The sequence below is a fragment of the Canis lupus genome, chromosome X (genome assembly GCF_003254725.2).
Source record: "Canis lupus dingo isolate Sandy chromosome X, ASM325472v2, whole genome shotgun sequence".
NCBI classification, from domain to species: Eukaryota; Metazoa; Chordata; class Mammalia; order Carnivora; family Canidae; genus Canis; species Canis lupus.
In genome coordinates, this window is record NC_064281.1 from 46,229,828 (window position 1) to 46,235,827 (window position 6,000).

The 6,000-nt window shown below is 44.5% G+C and overlaps 1 protein-coding gene across 4 annotated transcripts in view; it reads right to left on the reverse strand.

Annotated features, from left to right (window-relative positions):
• The window catches only part of WNK3 (WNK lysine deficient protein kinase 3), a 154,172-nt gene extending 148,890 nt beyond the window's left edge, over window positions 1-5,282 (reverse strand). Inside the window, exon 1 of one of the 4 annotated variants that reach the window (XM_035712180.2) lies at window positions 5,089-5,282. The gene's annotated coding sequence lies outside the window, so the exon portion shown is untranslated. Of the gene's footprint in view, window positions 1-2,210; window positions 2,402-4,286; window positions 4,633-5,088 lie in introns of those variants that run through there. The other 3 variants (XM_035712181.2, XM_025468536.3, XM_049107413.1) reach the window with 3 other exon arrangements.
• Window positions 5,283-6,000: the final 718 nt, after the last annotated feature.

Below are 6,000 nucleotides of genomic sequence, written 5' to 3' on the forward strand. Positions count from 1 at the left end.
GCATCAAAAGACACTATCAACAAAGTAAAGACTGGACACCTGAGTGGCTCAGTAGTTGAGCGTCTGCCTTTAGCTCAGGTTGTGATCCCGGAGTCCTGGGATGGAGTCCCACATCAGGCTCCCCCTGGGGAGCCTGCTTCTTGCTCTGCCTATGTCTCTGCCTCTTTCTGTGTCTCTCTCATGAATAAACAAAATTTAAAAAAAGTAAAAAGACAACTCAGAATGAAAGAAAATATTTGCAAATCATATGTCTGATCAGGGTCTAGTATCTAGAATATATTCTTTAAAAACTCTTCCAAGTCAACAATAAAAAAATTTTAAACAGGCAAAAGATTTAAATAGTTCTCTAAGGAAGAAATTCAAATAGTCAACGACCACATAAAAAGATGCTACACATCATTAGTCGTTACAGAAAGACAAATAAAAACCACAATGAGATCCCATTTCATAAAAAACCCAGAGAGTAACAAATGTTGGTGAGGATGTGAAGAAATTAGAACCCTTGTACATTGCTGGTGGGAATGTAAAATGGTGCAGCCACTGTGGAAAACAGTTTGGTGGTTCCTCAACAAGTTAAAACAGAACTACCATATGACTCAGTATTTCCACTTCTAGGTACATATCTGAAAGAATTGAAAACAGGTGTTCAAACAAAAACCTGTACACAAATATTCATATGAGCATTATGCATAAAGCCAAAAGGTAGAAAGATCCCAAATGACTATGGACTGATGAATAAATAAACAAAATGTAATATACCCATACAAGGAAACCATAAAAAGGAATGAAATAATAGGGACACCTGGCTGGCTCAGTCAGAAGAGCAGGCAACTCTTGTCAAGGTTGTGAGTTTGAGACTCACATTGCATATAAAGATTACTAAAAACAAACAAACTTTTTAAAACAAAGGAATGAAATACTGATAACATGCCACAACATTATTGAATCTCAAAAACATGTGAAGTGAAAAAAGCCAGACAATAAGGTAATGTAATGCATGATTTCATTTATATGAACTATCTAGAATAGGCAAATCCATAGATGAAAATGTTTTGGAACTAAATATGCAACATCATGAAGTTACTTAATTGTGCACTCTAAAATTTTATCACAATAAAAGGTTACCAGGTTAAAACACAGAAAACAATGTTACTTCATTTCTGTTAATGAAAAAAATAGCCCTGAAGAAAGGAGAATTAAAGGCTCACTACTGCAATAACTTAACCTCAACATTTCCTAAATCAAATATCTCAGGACAAGTTCTACCAAAACAATTTAAAATGGCATCAAATTCTACTCTCAAAGTTTTGGAAATTTCTGAATGAATGCTTTTATAGATGTCCTTTACAATCATCAAATATCTCCTAACAGTGCCATAATTTTTATGATCTCAAACAAAAAATGGAAAAAAACCCACCTCTCTGAAAGTATAATGGACTTTAGCCAAGAGACATAATCAAGTAAATCTGCAAACAGAGCTGGTCTACTTATGCTAAGATGGGGTACTGAAGGGTTTTTTTTCCTTGCACACAATCCCCTCCCCCACAAACATATACACAAAAATTTAGACCTTCTGTTAATTTTTAAAGTAAATTATCTGACTAGAAATCTTATAGTAATATAACAATTCTCCTTTATTACTATTCTGGTACTATGCAACCACTGGCTTTATCATTTACTGGCTAAGTAATGTACACCTTAATGAAAAATTCCTGTACTTTATGGAAGATAATTAAAGTTTGAATTACAGAAATTTAACTCCTAAAACACCATGGAATAATTACATCAAAAATGCAGACTTGTGATATGAGGATCAACATTGGTCTAGAAGTCAAAATTCCAGGGTCCACCACTTACTTAATAGAGCAGGTCTTATCTTTCTGTGCTTTATTTTCTCTCTTAGGTATAAAAAAGGCAAATAACTTTCCTGCTGCCTACCAACAGAAGCACAGTAATTAAAATATGTACAAGGTGTGATGGGACCACTAAAGAGGGGCATCTAATGTAGCTTAGTGGAGGCTGCTAGGGAAAGGGAAGAAGATGGGGGAGAGCAGGAAAGGCTTTCAGGAATAACTAATGACAGAGGTTAGTCTAAAAAGGAGCTCAAATTCAAAGGGAGGGGGAGAGAACATTCCAGGTGGGGGGGGGATGGGGGCGGGTTGGGACATCAGAAGCAAAGGCAGAGAGATGAATACCAAAAATCTGCTTACGTTATTCCCCTTCTTAAATAGTCAACGGCTCCAAATCCGGCAGGGCAGTCCTTCACCCCAGACTCAATCTAAGATTCCAGCCTTATTTCAACCCACTCTCCAGATATACCAAACTTAAACTTCCTAGCCTCAAAACCTGAAAGTTCTTCCACTCCAAATATCTAGTTCAAAACTGGGAGGCTACCTTGCCGCCAAAGTTGGTGCAACATTCCCAGGCTCTCATGGTGCTTTTATACTTCTACTCTATTGCTTAATACACTAAGTATTCATTTTATTCTATGAGAATAAGAACATAGTATCAGCTTTTGTATTTAAATTCTGGGTAGCCAAAACAAGGATTACACTCTTTCCAACATCAAAGCAGAATAAAAGAAAAAGGGCATGGGAATGTTCTCAAATTTGCAACATTTCCAAGATAATGAGTATATGTCAGTAAAGTTTGTAGAAAGTAACCATGAAAAGTTACAAATCCATGAACTATTAATCTTGACCCAGAACAGAATGAGACCATCACAAGGTATCCTTACCAAAAGATAAGTAATGTATTCGAGAACAAAATGTCCTAGTAATCTGCTACAATTTAAACTCACAGGAAAACAGCAAGTGCCAATTTTCAAACAAGGTAAATTCAAAATGACCAAAAAAGATCACGTATAATTATTTTAGCATTCAAAATCAGCTTTAGTACATTTTAGCTATCCTTTAATGCAGAGTATGCTTTCCTTTAGGCTCCTGACTTTAAACAATTTTTAAATTCATCAACTTAAAGGTTAGAGACTATCTAGAAGACACCTGATGCTCTGTGTCATATACTGAGATCTCTTCAAAAGTTATCTTGATTGTTACAACTTACGGTAAGTGAAAAACAGGTAACAATGCCTCCCAAAGTTGGAAGCAATCACTACTACACAGAAGATTTTCACAACTTAAAAGAGTATTTATTCATGTAATTGCTTTAGTCAAAGGCAACTCTTAAGAAGGAATATCCATACCACTCGCATCTGTTTTGAGGGTTCAATTTCATTTTAACAGGGTCTATCCGGATGCCTGGGTAGCTTCGTGGTTGACACCTTTGACTCAAGGCATGATCCCGGAGTCCCAGGATGGAGTCCCACATTGGGTTCCCTGCATGGACCCTGCTTCTCCCTCTGCCTATGCCTCTGCCTCTATCTCTGTGTCTCTCATGAATGAATAAATAAAATCTTTTAAAAAGAAAAAAAAAAAACAGGGTCTATCAACTCCCAAGATAGGGAAGGATTTCCACCCACAGCCCACTCCATAAATGTTTCACCTTCTTAACTAGTCAAACAAAACCTCTTTCAGTACAGTGAAGTCACCTCACCACTTTTATACTAAACCATACTATTCCCTCCCCACCCCCAAGCTGTCAGTCACAGAAAACACCACCCGTTCCCAAATAACACCTCTCAATCTCCTTGAACCTAACCCACTTACACAGACAGTAATATTCCCTCACCTGATGCAGTCCTATCGACTTTCACACATCAAATGAATCTCTAAATTAAATCCACTTTCCCCTACCCCATTACCCACTGAAACTCAACTTCCCACACCTGAAGCGATCTTCTCTTTCAGCAGCCTCAATCGCACTCAAACGATCACTGAGTCCTTTGTCAACCATCTCCCGGTCCCCCTCAAGTATCCACCTCACCTTCCCCATTCCCTAGTCTTCTTCCATCAACTCCCAAAGTTGCCACCCTCAACAAAAGCAGCAAAGAAGACAAAAAAACGCACCTCAACCCCAAACCTGCCCTTCCCCACTTGTCTCCCTTAGAATTTCTCTCTCTGCCCATTCGCTCAAACGGACAGCGGCTCCGACAACCTCGAAGACCCAAGCCCGACCTCGTCCCATACCTCTTGGCGACAGCAATCACCCAGCCTCGGTCAAGCCGCCCCCCCCCCCCCTCCACTAAGGGCGCTTACTCGGAACAGACTCTTGGCCGCTGCTGCCTCCCTCCATTCATCCCCGGCCCATTCATCTCTCAGCCGGATCCCAGACACGCCCCCCGGCCTCCTCCCTCTCTCCCAGAGCCCTGGCCGGCCCGGGACCCTCACCAGATTAGAGGCTCTCACGGACAGAGACTCGGACTCTTTTCGCTTCTCCCTCGCCCTCTTTCAAGCCTCCGCTCGCCCCTCGACGAGCCACACGGTAGAACACACACAGATACACACACCGCCTCCTCCTCTATCGCCTCCTCCGATGCTTCTTACTCCCCTCCTCGATGTCTCGAGCTCCGCTCCGCGTTGTGTGCGCGTGCGCGCGCGAGCGTCTCCCGCGAGCCCACCGGGCCAGCTACAGCCGGTAGGTAAAGAGCGGGCGGGGTTAGGGGAGCGGGGTATGAGCAAAAGCTCGCGCTCTCCCGGGAGCAGAGCAAGCGCACGCGTACTCCAGCCAGGGAATTCTGGAGAGGAGAGGAGGGTGGAGGGGGGCGGGGAAGGGAGGGGAGGAAAGAAGAGGGGGAGGGGCGGAGAGAGCCGACGGAGCAGCCCCAACTCCGAACAGCCCCTATCACTGCGAGGTGCTGAGTGGCTAGCCAACTAGGGCGTGCGCACTCCTCCCCCGCCCTCTTCAACGCAGCGGGAGAGAGGGATGCGCGTCGAGCAGGATAAAGGCTTCTCTCCTTTGCAAAACACGCGTGACACCTCCTGTGTGTTCAAAAGCTCTCTCTCTACGGCTGCTTTACCTTCTCCCCCCTCCAAAAAAAAAAGTCTAAGCACACACTACTTCCCAGCCACCCACCATCCACTCTGTTATCCGCAACCCTCTAAATGCAAATGTGGTACCCGCCAACACCTTTTCACCCACCACCCCTAACTCCCTTTTTCCAACTCCCGTCTTTTCTCGCGAGATCCATACCTGCCGGCTTCGGGATTAGAAATCGAAGCACAGATTTACGAATACCGGTCTCCTGGTTACGTTGCGAGGGCAACGGGCACGGCATGTCCCCCCCACCCCCAGAGCCGCAGTGCGCGCGCGCGGGGGCTGGGCAACAACGAAAGTGGGGATGGGAAAGTGAAGCTATGAAACGGAGTTTTGACGGCCTGTAACCGCTAGGCCTAGGCACGTGCATTGCGCCTCGCAGGCGGGTGAGGTGTACCCTGGGAATTGTAGTTTTTGTTCCCATCTCCAGTCTCCTTTCCATCCTCAGCTTTACTTAGGCCTCTGGCCCGGAGGGAAGTTACCGACGCCATTTTGCTGGGAACAATGGCCTTCGGCCTAGGCAGTGACGGGTGGGGGAGGGAGTAATGTTTTAAGGGTTCGGTTAACCTCCTCTGGCCCCTCGGTGCCATAGCAACCCCTTCAGAAACCTAGCCCCGCCCCTTCTCTGCTCTGCTGGTCTCCTTGACTGCGCACATGCGGGGGGAAAGGCCACCTCCCCCTAAAGCAGGCTCTCGCCATCTCCTCCCGCTCACCAGCCCTCTCCTCTAGTTGGTAGTGAATGCTACCTCCTTCAAGCTTTCACTACACGTTAACCTTGGCACAGCAGCTTTAAGATCTGTTTCCTGCATTGTATCAGACACTGTAACGGAATTGTTTCTGTCATTTTTTCATGAATAATCCTGGCTCCACAGGGGAAGAAACTGAGGCTCAGGAGGGGAAAACGGCCATGACTTGCTCAAGTTCACACAACTATGTGTGGAAGAGTCAGAACTTGAACCCAAGTGTACTCACTCCAGAGCCTGTGGCTTTTCAATCCCCCAGGCTGCATCTGGTATCTGAGCCACTGAATGACATCTCCTAACCCTAAGGGCTAGGATTTCTTTCAAA